Here is a 16214-nt window from a genome sequence, read left to right as displayed (position 1 = left end):
AAATTGGCTGTGACCTTGAGGAGGGAGGTTTAAGCAGCAATACTGTATCAGCAGGAGCAGAGCCCCAGACAGGCTGCCCTTGTTACATTGTGCCTGAAACAAAAGAGCAGGCGATGGCATTTTGCTTGTACCTTGGATTTATTTTGCTTGTTATGTTTTATGCAGTCTGAAATAGATTCTGTGTTGTTGGAACAGTAGCTGAGTTTTTCTCTACAATGGGTTTGCTGTTTGTTTTGGTTTTGTGACTTTCCTGATGATATAAATGAGTTCTTTGATGGCTCTGAGGATACATTTGTCTTGAGTAATTTTTTGACACTGTTCCACTTTACAGAACTGAAATTATTTTACTGGCCTTTTTATTGAATGGCAAATGTGGGATCTATAGGGGAAGAAGATGGTTTTTGTTAATATTTTTTTGCTTAAGAGCTTTCTGGCGGAATTCGATATTAGGATCAAGAATTCCCTTTTAAGCAAGGCTTGCCTCTTTCTTTGTTTACATGTTGAATCTTGTTAACACTTTTCTTGTGTTAATTGAACTTTTGGAAGACCAGCTCAATTGAAAGAGATGCTGATGTTTTCCAGATTTAGAGGGATTGTCTCCTAAAGGCTCATTTTAAGAAATTTATGACTTGTCCCTGGAATATCTGTTTTGTCACTGGTCGTTTCAGAGCTCTAAAATAGAGACTGGCCAATATTTTTCTTTGTGTTTTAAATTATGTGTCTTTTTCCTTTTTTCCCTTTTATCTTTTAGGGTGTAAAGCTATGACCTACAATGACCTATATGACTGCCACTTTTGGTACCTTTTTGTACATTTTATTTATTTTACCTTGCTGCCTCTTCCTGGGTGCTTTGGTCAGGACTATCTTACCCCTTTAGACATATTTTCAAAGAGGGGAGAAACGTCCTCAGGTTCCCATTCCCTGCAGTTGTATCTTTGTGCTAGATTTGTTCACTTAGAAGAACAGTGACTTCCTGTACCCCTCCCCATCCTAGAACTACTTTTGTGCTCTTCTGTTGACTAGGAACTTTGAAAATAGCCTAATCGGAGGCAGCTCTCCTGTGAGGCTGCAGTCTTCCCCAGTGATCTTCATCTGTGTGACAATAGGGACACACTCGAGTTTTTCCTGCTGCCTGGAGGATACGTTTTGTCTCAGACAGAATGCATGTCTCCCCAGTCATTCTGTGATGTATGTCTGCTTTCCCTCGCTTTCTTTTATTTTGACTAAGAAAATTTCCTTTCTTGAGAACTATTAGGAGAAATAATTGGGGATGGGTGTCAAGGCTCATTAAAAACAGTGAGTTTTGTTTGTTTTGTGTCAGGGTCTCATGTACCCTAGGATGTTCTGGAACTTACAGTGTATATGAGATTAGGTTGATTTTGAACTCTTGATTCTCCCATCTCTGCCTCCCAAGTGCTAGGATTACAGGCAGGAGCTATGTTTTATTTGTTTATTTTTAAATCAACTTTTGTGGTAATTTCTGGTTTTGGTTATTAAATAATTGAGCATTCCCTATGTGTCTAGGTACTAGTCATATGTTCTGTCCAGGGCACATAAGAATGTGGATACAGTCCTTATTTAGAATCCTATGTCTGCTGTGGTTGGATGTTTTTTTTTTTTTTTTTTTTTTAATTCTCTTTTATCACCACCAGGCCCCAGCTTTCACAAAATAGATTTCCTATTCAATTTCATTTCAGTTCTGGAGAGCAGTACCTTGTGGAAGAGCTAGTACAGCTTGAGTTTTGTAAGCCTCAGGTGTGTCTAGCAGTCTAGGAGTCTAATAGTCTCTAGTCCCTAGGGCTCTAGGGGGAGTAGGTTTGGCTCTGAGATTCCACTCCCTACTTGAGGATAAACCTGTCGTGCCTTTTGAAGTCTCAGGTTGGCTTTGAACTCAAGGATAACTTTGACCTGTTGATCATCTTGCCCTCCACCCCTGAAGTTCTAGGATCTATACATGCATGTGCCACCAGGCCTGTTTATCCTGTTGTAGAATTTTAAAAATTTATGGGAATGTGTTTGTGTACACGAGTTTATGTGCACCAGATGTCTGATGCCCTGGAACTGGAGGTACAGACAGTTGTGAGCTGTCTGATGTGGGTGCTGGGAACCGAACCCAGGTTCTCTGCAAGAGCACAGTAAGTGCTCTTAACTGCTGACCCATCATCATCTGTCTCTACAGCGTAGGCTAGGTTTTTAATGTAGGGCTGGGAGTTGAACCCAGACTTCACACATGCTAGGTAAGCACTCTGACAACTGAGCTATATCCCTAGTCCCTAAATATTCTTTGTTGTTGTTGTTTTCAAGACAGGGTTTCTCTGGGAGTTTTGGTGCCTGTCCTGGATCTCAGAGCTCCACCTGGCTCTGCCTCCGTAGTGCTGGGATTAAAGGGGTGTGCCACCGCCTGGTCCCCTAAATATTCTTAAGGAATCTCATTCCTTTCCCCAACCCAGCCATAGTTTAAAGACTATTTTTTAGAGTTAGGTGTGGTGGCTCTTGGGAGACAAAAGCAGGTGGAACTCTGTGAGTTCAAGGCCAGCCTGGTCTACATAGTGTGTTCTAGGCTGGTCAGCTGTACAATGAGACCCTGTCTCAAAAAAGCAAAACAACAAAAGAATATTTTTTTTCCATCACATGGTTAAATAAAGTGATGTTATTTGACTTTGCTTTTCAGAAGTAAAGACTAGTATGTGATTTTTGTCGTAGGAACTAGGATCATCCCAGAGGTTATCTGGTACTGACAACATTGGTTTAGGTTACCTATGTGAGTGAGTTTATGTAAAGCTTTTTACTTGGGTCACTTTTAGCAGTATACCTTGAGTAATACTAGTTTATCATAGTAAAAAAAAAGTGAACTATAGCTTGGTGTGGTGGCTCGTGTATTTATGAGGTGTAGGGAGAGAGGGATGAGAGGGATTGGGAGTGTGAGGCTGACTTGAGCCTAAATCAGGTAGAGCTACAGTAACTAGTTCTGGATTTCACTGTAGAAGCATGGCTGGACATTATGAGCTGGTATTCCAAACTTCTGGGAAACAGATACGGGAATCCTGAATTTATTATCAGAGTACGTGGCAGATATTCTGGGCTGGCTGAAATACAGAACAATTGGGAGTTCTCTCTCTGGAAGGACAGGGAAATCATGGGGAAAATACAGCAGTGGAGGCTTCGCGTTTCTCCTGTTCATGGTTGTGGGTGGTGGGAGTTGGGATAGCGATGTGAGAAGAGAGGGAGGAAGCAGTGAGGTAGATTTCTTCTGTATTGATCTGTATAAGGACTTTTTTTAGTTGAAGGTCCATCCCTCCCACCCCCAGGACCTGCTATCACCTTCATATGTTGGATCGATTTGTACAGGTGTGATGTCAGCTACAGTAGGTATCTCACAGCAGCTGGTGAACAGTTTAAAAATGTGGGAGTAGGCTAACAAAGTAATGGCCTGAGTCCTTTCCTATTCCACCCCCAAAAGATTGTATTGGTTTGCTTAAAACCTCTAAGTTTTAGAAGCAGTGGCAGCATGCAGATATATTTAAAAATGGTATTCAAGAACCAGAAATGGTAGTTGACATCTGTATTCCCAGCACTCCTAAGGCTGAGGCAGGAAGATCTTAAATTTAAGGTGAACCTAGGTTACATAGTGAATTCCAGGTCAGCTTGGACTTCCTAGGGAGAAACCCTGTATTAAAGGAGAAAAAAATAGTCTGGTAGCACATGCCTCTAATCCCAGTAAGGGAAGCTAAGGGACCATGAAGATTTCAAGATAGCCAGAGCTGCATAGGTAGACTCTGTCTCACACAAACAATAAAATAAATTGAACAAAAATAAAAAACAGAATAAATTGATACTGACTAGTATCCTTCCAGTGAACTGTGATTCCTGGGGCTCTGAAAGGGATTCTGAATCCACCTAGCTTTTATCTCTGCTTGTTCTTTGGTTGTTTGGTTGGTTGGTCCTTAACTGCATGCTGAGTTGTATGAAGGGTCCGAGAGCTTGTAGCTCAGGAGGGAGGGAGGCTTGGGTTCCTCATGAAACTGACTCAGGGCAAGTCATTTGCATTTCTGGTTAAATGAAGCTGATGAACCAAATAATCTTGCTCTATGTTGAAACTCATTGATTTCTTCCATAGTCTTCCATAGTAGACAAGTTCCTTCTTCAGTGACCCTCCTCCTATTTGGTGTGCGTGCGTGAGAGACAGAGACAGACAGAGAGAGAGAGAGAGACAGAGAGAGGAGAGAGGGAGAGGTTGGGTCCTGAAGTGTAGCTCAGATTGACTTTCAAACTCTCAATCTTCTTGGGAGTTAAGGTTTGGGCCTGATTTCAGTGTTGTTTTTAAGCTATCTTTCTTCCCCTAGGCTTAAGGAAGTCAAGGTTATCTCCTGGGATTTGCAGGGACAAGCTCAGAGAAGTTGAGTGCTACAAAGAAAAAACTTGTCTCAAAACTGTTAATCTGTGCGTCATTAGTCATTTCACCTGGCGGAGGTTTGAAAACAGTGAAGGTAATGAAATAATGGGCAGCCTTCGTTAAAACCTGGAAATAGTTTCTTCAGGATCCCCAGGAGGCTAGCCACTGGGGTGGGATAGGAAGTAGGTATTGATACAATTTAACATCCGCACACTGCTTTGAGGTGGGTGGTTAGGGAGGGAGGGAGAGGTAGCATTTAGCTCTTCAGACGCTCAGCGTCGGGGCAGGTCTGGGTCTGGTTTGGGCAGTTGGTTGCAGTCTGAGTGCCTGGACTTGCCCTGTGAGTTTTGCTGAGAGAAAGAAAAGTTCCGGAGCCGGGAACAGGAGAAACTAAGTGTTAGACGGCAAATTTTTAGGTTGTTTGTATTCCTTTACCCTGGTTTAGGAACTACGCGGGGTGTGACTTGCTGTGTGTGGCCCTGGACGTGTTCTCTCCAGCACACTGAGTGTCCCGTCACACTGAGTGGTCTAGTAGTGTAGAAGTGTGGTTCTGCGTATATGGAAGCTGTGCTGGAAGGAAGCTTGGTTCTGTAGAGGAGGGGAAACGGCAGGAGAAAAGGTGTTTGAGTCTCGACTTGACACAGCAGCTTCTTCCTCAGAAGCAACCAAATGTTTCCGAGCTTTGTGTAAATACTTGCTGAGCTGTCAATATGTACCCAGGAGGTTTCTGTAGTAAGATGTAAACGGCTCTATAGAATGTTTGACAGGCAAATTAATAAACAGTTTTCAGGCGAAGATAATGCTGGTGCCTCATGAGGTAGAATAAAATAACCCTGCTGAAAAGGGGGCCGGGAAGAAGGCGGTGCTGTGGGTCAGGGTATGCAGGATATGGAGAATTGGGAGAGGTAGTTCTTTGAGAATTACCAAGTAGAAGATGCCACCCTGATTGACTTCATGCTAAGTTGAAGACATGAGACCTTGTTAAAAGTCAGTTGCAGTTACATAGAGAAAGCCAACAGAAGTTTGGAAAGAACGCACTAAGTTTCAGCAATGTAATAAATGTGTTCCAAAAGCTTGGCTTAGGAGACTTTGAGTTAAAACCTTGTTCCTTTGGAAAAGGATTTGTAGTTTGGCATGAGGTCTTGTTGGATTGGATTTACATTTCTAGAATACCAGAAAGGAGAAAGATACTGAAGGTTCGGCGTCAGCCTTACTCTCGTTCAGCTGTGCATTATAAACCTACTTGCTGAAGGGCCTGGCTGGTTTATACAGTTTTGCAAGGCTTCTCTGTAATGCACATGCTAAAATTCTTCTCATCTCCCAGTTCTGGGTCAGTCAGTCCACGAGATTGTGTTTCAAGGGTTAGATGGGTAGATTTTAGAAATTGTTATTTTAGATTAATATTTCTGGATTTGTTCCTTTAGTGATATATTCTTTTTATGGTGAAACAAGAATCCGAGCCAGGTGTGGTGGCCTATGCTTTTAGTCCCAGCACTCGTGAGGCAGAGGCATGCAGATCTCTGAATTCAAGGCCAGCTTGGTCTACAAATCGAGCTCCAGGACAGCCAGTGCTACGCAGAGAAACCCTGGAGAGGGGGGGGGGAGGGAGGGAGGGAAGGAAGGAAGGAAGGAGAGAGAATCTGACTTGGTAGCTTTGAAATGGCCAGAATAATTTTGTCAGTGACTTTTAAGATCCACCCATCCAGGTGTGGTGTACCACACCTTTAATCCTAGAACTCTGGAGGCAGAGGCAGGCAGATCTCTGACTTTGGGGCTAGCCTGGTCTACATAGTGAGTTCCAGGCCAGCCAGGGCTACATAGTGAGACCTTGTCTCACCACTACTAGTACACCCCCCCCCAAAAAAAAGACCTAAATTCACCGACTGATACCAGTTACTATACAAGAAGAGTTTGTTGTTTGTTTGTTGTTTGTTTTAGATCAGTGTTCTGTGAGAGCCTGCTTGATTTAGCTTAGATAATAGCAGGGAGTGTGAATGTAATTATGGTCCTGATAATAATTTTTTAGGTTCAGCTCTGTTACAAAGGCTATCATATTGTTTTAAAGCAAAATTAAGAAAAAAGAAAGAAACTTGGATGACACTGACTTTGGTCACCTCTTATTGTTAAGGCCTTTCCCACTACAAAGATGGCAAGCTATTAGAACTTCATTCTGATTGCAGAGAGCCTAATCTCCAGGTTAGGAGATCTGGAGACTCCAGTGGCCTGAGAAATGGGCCTGAACACTTACACTGACTAGATACTAGATAGAAAAGGGCAGATCCAGGTGTGGTGGCATATGCTTGTAATCTCAGCACTTGGGGTTTGGGATTTGGAAGGCTTGAGGCAGGAGAATGGCTTTAAATTTCAAGGCAGTCTAGGGTACACAGGTAGACTGTTTCAACCCCACCCCTTAGAAAAGATTGAGGCAATATCTGCTTTAAAGAATTTAGTTATCTTGGGCTGGGTACACACATCCAGAAAACTTGCAAAGTGGTTTTACTGTGGCTGTGACCTAAAGCTAGTATACAGGCTGAAGGGACTCGGGGGTGAAGAGCAATCAGAATTGAGCAGGCGTAGTCAGGAGTAGCTGTTCAGATGTGTAGCATCTGACAAACTAAATATTTAAAAGGAGAAACGTTAAAATATTAACTTGCCTTTTATCCATAATGATTTCTAATTTCGTGGGCTTTATAGAATCCAAACTATATATAGTCATTCCCGGACCTGTAGTTACCGTAGTGTTAGAGTGACCTTGAGATGGCATACTAACCATAAAATTCCTGAAAGAATGGTTGCACCAGCTTAGTGGTTCCTGTGGCTCTGTTAGGATCTGCGAAGTTCTAGAGCAGTTTGTGGATTTATTTGTAGTAACTCTGCATTTGGAAGGTCTTGACAACTTCAGAGTTGTGTATTCTGGACATTCTGTAGTCATGGTGGTTCATGTTTGGTTGGTAAACCATAGTTAGCTGATGAAATAATACTAAGAAAATTAGTATTATTATTTCATTTATTTGTTGAGTAAATGTCATGGGTTCAGGTGCCAGAGGAGGAGGTTGGATCTCTTGAGTTGGAGTTACAGGTGGTTGTAAGCCAACCAGTGTGGGTGCTGGGAACTGAATTTGGGTCCTGAGGAAGAACAGGAAGCATTCTGAACCACTGAGCCATTTCCCTAGTCATGAAGTACCTGTTTAGGACTCTTACACTGCTATGATTTCTGAAGAGGTGGGGGTTGTGCTCAAACTGAGTTGCTTTAGACCTTATATTGGTTGATGGGTTGATGGATGTATACAGTTTGCCATAGTCCGTTCAGAGAAATGGCCTTTAATACCGTTTATAGATTGACTATGGCCAAGAAACCTAGTGCTGCAAACACCGATTATTCCTTATGGAGCCTCTAAAATGCAATGTTGTGATTTGTCTTAACCTACTGGTCTTTGTGTTTGGACCCGACACTTGTTAAGGACCACCAGTGTATGCTTACTAACCAAGTGTGAATTGTGTGTCCAATGCCAAGCCATTACAATACAAAAATGCTTCCTCCTGGAAGTGGATAGGCTATACTGCACCAGTATGGAAGTGCAGAATCTTTAAGACTGTGTGTGTGTGTAAAATTGTGGAGTGTAGAGGTCAGAGGATAGCTTACCTTGTGGAGTTCATAACCTGTTTCCCCCTACCTTTACATTGAGTGTGTATGCTGCGTGCGTGCGTGCGTAGTTAGGCTTTTCATTAAGCAAACAACTTTACCTACTGAGCCATCCGGTCAGCCCTGCAAGTATGGAATACAGATTCTAATTTAGAAATACCTCTTTCAACTTCTTTTTTGCCTTGGGTTTTTGCATTTTGGGAAAGTGAATTTTGATTAATTCAACACTAGGCATCATAGTTCCTCTGTCTTGGATAGTAGGTGTACAGGACTTAAAGATGAATTCCTTAATCCCACATTTTATCGTATCTTTTAACTGTTTGCTTTATGTGTATGTATCTGAGTGTATATATGTGCTTCATGCGCATGCCTAAGCCCACTGAGTTCAGAAGAGGGCATTGGAACCCTGGCACTGGAGTAACAGGTGGTTGTGAGCTGCTTTGTGGGTTTCGGGAACTGAAGCCCAGTCTTCTGCATTCTGCAGGAGCAGTAAGCACTCATAATCATGGAGTCCCGCACTTGAGAGGAATCAGGCTGGGTAAACATTGACTCCATTGTCCATCCCCTATTGAAATGGAGGGGAGTTTTGTTGTTGTTTTGTTGTTTAAATTGCACGTGAAGGAGATACCTGAGGGAGTTTGTTGGTCACTTGTGCATATCAGTGAGAGTGTCTTTGGACAGGTTGAGTATTTCCCAGTGGCTTCTGCATCTTCTAAGGGTGGACTGGAATAGGAAGAAGCCTGATGCCAAGAATGCATTCCAGCAAGCTGCAGTGGGAAATTCCATCCCTAAATGTTGACTTAGTGTTGGTTATGGTGCATATTAGAAATCACCCAGTAATCCAGGACAGATTTTTGTTGTCCTCCAGGAAGTTATGTTGATACTAAATACTAAGGGGCTTTGGTATTGGACTGTGTGCTCTGCAGGCCCAGAGTGCACTACTTGAATTGCCCCTGCCCCCATCCCTAGCCTTTGCATTTGGGTGTCCTATGGCTTTGCTGCTTCTATGTTCCCAAGTCTGCAATGTTAGATATTAGATTTCCTTTTCCCTTGGCACTGGCACGTGCATGATTTTCTGTGGCTCATCACCAGCAGCCAAGATTTTTATGTGCTTTACACTTTTAAACCTGTTAGCTTTCAGCTTGCTTGTTTATCTCCGTTGAAAAGACCCCACCCCACCCCCACCCCCAAAGATCTAGCACCAGTGTGATGGCAGCGGGGAGTGTGAGGGGTCGGTGTGATAGCACTTATTTAAAAAACCCATTTGCTGTGTGCTTGATTTTGTTTTGCGGCCTTTTTTTCCTGAGCTCACAGCATGCTCGCAGAGCTTTCCCAGCAAGAGTGCATTTGGGCCTGCCTGTTTACTCTGAACTGACTCAAGTCTAGTGGACTTGGACTTTAAGAACAGTATGAATTTGGCTATGTGGGAGAAGACTAAAGGCTTCATGTTTGGGGTACATTCTTTGGGAGCTTCTACCCAGTGATCTCCAACTTCTCTGAAGTGGACATTACAGCTTTCTTCTGTCCTTAGCAAGCAGGTTACCTAGGCAGAGATGGCCATGTCTTTTTTGGCAGATACAAATGGCTTCTCTCTGCCCTTTGGACAGCATTCTGTTCTGATCCTGAGGCTGTGGAATTCACAGGCTGGCTCCATATTAGTCCAGCGCCTGAAACTCCTTTTTGTTCGTTTTTGGTTTTTTTGAGACAAGGTTTGTCTGTGTAGCCCTGACTGTCCTGGGACTCACTCTGTAGACCAGGCTGGCCTTGAACTCAGAGATCTGCCTGCCTCTGCCTCCTGAGTGCTGGGATTAAAGGCATGGGCCACCATTGCCCGGCAAGCCTGAAACTTTTTATCATCCAGTTTAGATGACTTATGCTTTGGCTTCCAACGTTTACCTGTTTAGGAATCTAGGCTGCCAAAGAAAACTATATCCTAATGGACTTAGGGAACAGTTTGTCCATTGCTCAGGGCCAGAATCTTTACTGAGATCTTGACTTTGAAGTTCGAGCTAGCATGCTGAAAGTGAGTATTCAGGACAGCTACTGTGTACTGTGGACCTAGTTTGTGCTGAGTACGCATTATGTTTGATTCTCATGAATTTCCTCATTTACTCTTTCTTCAAAATCCCGGGAGAGGCAGATTCTGTTATTCCTCTTGGCATCCAGTCATGGAAATAGAATTATAAAACATCCTTTGGGGTAGTAGTTAGTATAAGGTTAAGTTGAGGGTGAATCAAGGTTTGTTAAGAGCCATGGCTCTGGAGGTATTTATTTTTTAAGGTAGTAAGAGTTAAATCTAGGGTCTCTTGATGCTAGACAGGTACTCTTATCACCGAGCCACCCCCTTCTAAAATACTAAGTTTGTGTCCCCCAAAATAAATTACTTACGAACCAGGACTACTTAGGATATTATTTTTGTATTTGTCTAGAACTTTTTAAAAAAGATGTTATTTTTATTTGTTTGTATGTGTCTGTGTTTGAAGGTCTGCCACATATGTGTGGGTACCTGCAGAGGCCAAAAGAGTGGTTTGGATATCCTGGAGGTGAAGTTTCAGGTAGTTGTGAGCTGCCTGATAAGGGTGTTGGGAACCGAACATGGGTCTTCCAGAATTATCAGGGAATGCTCATAACCACTGAGCAGACTCTTCAGCCTTGATGGAAACTCCAAATGAAATAAAAAGACTGAGTAGCTTTTGGTTACTGTGACATCATACCTAGATGTTGGCCCTGTCCATTTTTTCCATTTAAAGTTTAATTATTCTGGGTTTCTCATAAATGGTCATGGCACTTGATTTATTGCTGTCTTGTTATTCCTGGGAAGAGAACTGGCAGTATTTGGTTGTTTGAGCCCGTTATCAGGAGACACATTTGAGACTGGGGATGGGATTCGGGTTACGATGGAATAACTTTTGTCTGAGTGACTTGCATTATGAAAATATTTATAGGATAATTACTTTTCAGAAACTTTGAGTGCCAGTTAGAGAGGAGGGCATTGCTGTCTTAATCTGCCACCTGGGCAAAGCGAACACTCACGGTTAAGTGCCATGTACAGTTTCACAGGAGAGTCGGCTCTAAGTCCAGTTTTAAATTTTCTTTAGGCTGTGTGGCTTTACATCAGCTATTTCTCTTACTCTATTCTAAACTACATGATGAAAAAAAACCCTACTTTGTAGGTTGGAATCCATGTTAAAGCTGAGTGAAAGTACTACTAGGTTATGGACATTTTTTAAAAAAGTTGGTGGTGCATACCTTTTTTTGTTCTTGTTTTTCAGAGACAGGGTTTCTCTGTGCAGTTTTGGTGCCTGTCCTGGATCTCACTCTGTAGTCCAGGCTGGCCTCAAACTCACAGAGATCCGCCTGCCTCTGCCTCCCCAGTGCTGGGATTAAAGGCGTGGGCCATCACTGTCAGCAATAGTGGTACACACCTTTGATCCCAGCACTCAGGAGGCAGAGCCAGGCGGATCTCTGTGAGTTCAAAGCCAGTCTGGTCTATAGAATGAGTTTGTTCTGGGATAGCCAGGGCTACATACACAGAGAGACCCTGCCTTGAAAAACCAACCAAACAAACAAATGAGCAACTATTCCTTGAAACATCTTTTTACTATGTATGTACCGTGTGTAGGTGCAGATGTGTGACATTGTGCACACGGAGGTGAGAGAACAACCTTGTGATCTGATGCCCTTCTTTCCGTTTGACTGGTTGTCAGGCCTGCATGGCCAGTACTTAACTCTATGAAGCATCTTGCTGCAGCCTGTCTTTCTTTCTTTCTTTCTTCCTTCCTTCCTTCCTTCCTTCCTTCCTTCCTTCCTTCCTTCCTTCCTTCCTTCCTTCCTTCCTTCCTTCCTTCCTTCCTTCCTTCCTTTCTTTCTTTCTTTCTTTCTTTCTTTCTTTCTTTCTTCTTTCTTTTTGAGGCAGGGTCTTGTTATTTTATAGCCTCCTGAGGGACATGTCACCATAAATTCCTGAAAAACCCAAATTTTAACCTAGGTGGAGCCGGGCGTGGTGGCACAAGCCTTTAATCCCAGCACTCGGGAGAAGAGGCAGGTGGATCTCTGTGAGTTCGAGGCCAGCCTGGTCTACCAAGTGAGTTCCAGGAAAGGCGCAAAGCTACACAAAGAAACCTTGTCTCGAAAAAAACCAAAAACCAAAAACAAACAAACAACAAAAAAAGAGTCTACCTGTGTGGCCTTGTTTAGAAATTGAAACCCCAAATCCCGAACCCCACAGTATACTGTAACAGGTTCTTAGATTGTCCTAATGGACACTCGAATTTGAAAAGGATTGCATTGTGCATTTACACTTAACTATTCTTCAGGGCATATCCGAATTGCCTGAGGTGCTTCTAATTATACTGTAGATGGATGTTTCAGATACATCTGTCTTCTGTGATCAAAGCGTTACTGGATAGAGAAAAGGCTGTCAAAGTGATTGAAGTTGTGTTAGCCTCATGGGCTACTAAATAACAAAACTTTGTGGATTGTGAGGCTTAAGCAACAGGTCAGTTCTAGAGTGTAGAAGTGCCAGGTTAAGTTGTCAGCAGATTTGAATCTAGGTGAAGTCTCTTGCTTGTGGTCTTTTCTGGTTTTTCCAGATAGGGTTTCTCTGTGTAGCCCTGGCTGTTCTGGAACTCATTCTGTAGACCAGGCTGGCCTTGAACCTTGCTTGTGGTTTTAGCATCCTCTAACTAGTGCCTCACATGTCGTTAAAGAGTCCTGATCTCTGTATGGGGACCTACCATTGTGATCCAAGCTAAACCCAGTTACTACCCAAGGCCCCACATTCTAAAACCGTTCCATTAGGGCTGAGGACTCCAGCATAGGCACTTCAGGGATAGCCAGACATTTAGTCCATGTAGAAAACAGATGATGATGAACTCGAATGGGATGGCACCCAGTTTCTGTTTGTTTGTTTGTTTATGTTTTTAGAGACAGGGTTTCTCTGTGTAGCAGTCCTGGCTGTCCTGGTACTCACTTTTAGACCAGGCTAGCCTTGAACTCACTGAGATCTGCCTGCCTCTGCCTCCTGAGTGCTGGGATTAAAGGTCGTACCACCACCGCCTGTTCAGTTTCTGTTTAAGACTGGACTCTTGCTGGTTTTCCTTTTCCTAGTTCTTTTTCTTTTCCTTTTCCTAGTTCTACAATGAGGTGACATGGCAGTAATCTGTGTCTGTGGTCATGGGAGTTGGAGGAAGGTAGAGAAGACTATTTCTGGATATGTCTGTCTGACAGTCTCCAAATATGACATACCTAATCCCAGCACTTGGGAGATGGAGGCAAGAGGATCAGGAGTTCAAATCCAGCCTCAGCTATGTGAGATCCTGTCTCAAAAAAAAAGGACCAGTATTTCAACACTAATTAAATACATGTTATGTTCTTCTGCCTGTGATGGCTACCTGATCTGAGAAGAGGAGTGTGGTGATCTTCCTCAGTAACTCCCCTCTCTCCTCATGTCCAGCTCTCTAGTGACCAGCCTAAGTTGTTTTTTTCTTTTTTCCCCTTGTGTCCCTTTTGAAGTTCTAGCAAAGTAGAACCCAGCAAGTTATCCCATCACTGAAGTGGGTGAGCCCTGTCTGAGTGTATCTTTGAGCTGAGACTCGTCTAGTTGTGTAAGTTATGTTATTCAAGAGACCTGTCTCCATTTGTATAAAGAATTCTTATTATTCAAGATTGTCCTTGGCAATATAATGAAAATAGCAGAAATGGTCAGTTAGTAAACATTAATAGAACCAGTGTTCTAATTCACAGATCTCAAGTAGAATGTGTATGTCCTTTCCTTTAGAAACAGACCACCTTTCCTTGCTGCCTGAGAAATGTATCATTAAAACCCAACTAGGACAGGTCAGTGGTTTCCAGAAGGCTGATAGTTGGACCTGTGAATTGACATTTGTATATACGAGGAATACTTTTAATCCACTTCCTTTCATTCCCTCATTTGGTATCTTACTTAGTAGAATATAAAGCACATGGATGCTCCAGTAACTTTCTCATGCTAGAGCTGGTCCAAGGCTTAGAGTTGCAGTTAGCACCATTTTCCAAGACATTTCTGAGAAGACCCTAATGTCTTACCACTTAACCTCTGTTCTAAAGGCCTGGATAATTAAAGACAGGAGCTACCTTTGTCTAACTATTAAGCAGAAGTGCCCAGATGGTTAGTACTTTCCCATTTCATTCCCTTTGGGCTAGAGGACACCCTTGGCCTTCCTTACTCTTGGGGCTCAGTTGGCACAGGACAGCTTCGTGGGTGACATTGCTGTTTTCCTTTCACTCTCTGAGTTCAGTCCTTGTGTTCTAAAGCTCAACAGAAAGCCTCAGGCTACAACAGTGGGGTCATGGTGAGTGTGGGGTTAAAATAAAGCAAGATTGAAGTAGTTGGGCTCACCTACCCAGACACATAGAGTAAAGGACATTCTTAGTGCCGGGAAATAAGACACTCTCTGATGAGAGTGTGAGCCAAAGGGGACTAGGACGAAGACAGAGAAGAAGGAGATAGAAGAGGGTAAGATGCTGACTAGATTTTCCTGGTGGTTTAGTACACCAAGTATCCATCTCAACATGATCAACTGGCCAGAGGGCAAAGGAAACAGACAATGTACCTCTAAAAAGACAGCTGGTAACTTTTCGTCTTTTTGGTGAGAATCTTGAAATAGAGTTCTGTGCACATGCTCTTTTGACCGGTGGCTGAAGAGTCTGTTAACAATGTACTTTGGAAGCTTTGAAAGGAAGTGGAGAATTTGCTAGACTATATGATTTACCAGTCTGCAGATTGCTGACCTTAACTCCTAGGATTTGAGTGCACTTGGACTAAGGCTGACATCCTAAGGTTAGCCCTTCTTTAACTTCTGTTATTGTGTCTGTTGTGGGGTCAGCAGACTCGGGGTGGGTCTCGCTGAAAAATTGGCACTTTAGGGGAGTAGCCCAAGATACTTCCAGAAATTAGTGAAACAAGCCGAGTGGTATTGCTGCTGCTTTTGTCAAAGGGTAGTGTAACACTTGATTTACACGTCTGTGTGTAAATGTAGTTCCACTCTTTGGTGGTGTGCTGCAGATACACACCCTTTTTAGTATAGGAGGAAAAACTTTGCCAAGAGAAAACACTGTGCGCTTAGATTTAGTATCTTTAATTTTATTACGTGTGTGTGTGTGTGTGTGTGTGTGTGTGCAACCTGTGCCTTTACAAGAGAAAGGAGTAGGTTCTGTCTTCACTTGTTTAGTTGGTTTTGAATACTGTCTGCAGACCAGATACTGGATCTGGAGGAACATTTCAAACTAATCTGAAGAGCTGGGCAGTGCCTTGTTCTCTCCAGGTGAAGCAGCCATGTCAGGTTCCATGGCCTTCCCTGCATTCCTTTTGTGCAGTGTCACACAGAGGTAAGACGACACGGAAGAATGGCAGAAGAACCCCGCCAGGCTTGTGGGCTCACCCACACCAGTGTCCCTCCTTCCCTAGTCGGATGCACTAGAGGACGGCAGTGGGAGGAAGTCCCCACCTTTCCTCTCAGGTCACATCACCTGTGCAAGTGCCTTGTTTTGGTGTTGTCATGTCACTTTGTGTGAGTGACAGAGACTGTACCTTTTTTTTTTTTAAACTACTTTTTTTGGTTTGTTTTGGTTTTTCGAGACAGGGTTTCTCTGTGTAGCCCTGGCTGTCCTGGAACTCACTCTGTAGCCCAGGCTGGCCTCGAACTCACAGAGATCCGCCTGCCTCTGCTTCCCGAGTGCTGGGATTAAAGATGTGCGCTGCCACCACCCCGCTTGGTAGATTATCTTACAACTGTGTGTGTGTGTGTGTGTGTTGTGTTTTGTTTGAGATTAGATTTTACACTGGCTGGTCTCAAACTAGAGCAGTCCTCTTGCCTTATACATGAGCCACCAACTATTGCTTAAAATAAAATGCTTTGTTCTCCTCGGCTAGCAGATGTCTTTGTACTATTTAACTGTTAGGGTCAGTACTGGTCAGCCTGACTTGTGTTTTCTTGGTTGCTCAAGGGTTAAGTTCCAGAGTTGCAAATTCCTCTGCTGTGGTGGGTGAGGACCTTCTTTCTCTGTGTGGAGCTGCACTGTAGGGCATTTGGCACTTTGCTCCCCAGGTCATAAATGTCAGTAGCATTATAAAGAGTCTGGGACAACCCAGAAAATGCTTTCCATACATTTAATTAAAAACACTTAGGCTGGGTGGTG

General features: G+C 43.2%; 1 protein-coding gene across 4 annotated transcripts in view; it reads left to right on the top strand.

Annotated features, from left to right (window-relative positions):
• Positions 1-16214, top strand: part of Arid1a (AT-rich interaction domain 1A) — a 77531-nt gene that overhangs the window by 2186 nt on the left and 59131 nt on the right. The window lies entirely within an intron of this gene.

This window comes from Peromyscus maniculatus, chromosome 2 (genome assembly GCF_049852395.1).
Source record: "Peromyscus maniculatus bairdii isolate BWxNUB_F1_BW_parent chromosome 2, HU_Pman_BW_mat_3.1, whole genome shotgun sequence".
Taxonomy (NCBI): Eukaryota; Metazoa; Chordata; class Mammalia; order Rodentia; family Cricetidae; genus Peromyscus; species Peromyscus maniculatus.
The sequence above is the reverse complement of the archived record's forward strand: the minus strand, read 5'-3'. Positions and strand labels throughout refer to the sequence as shown.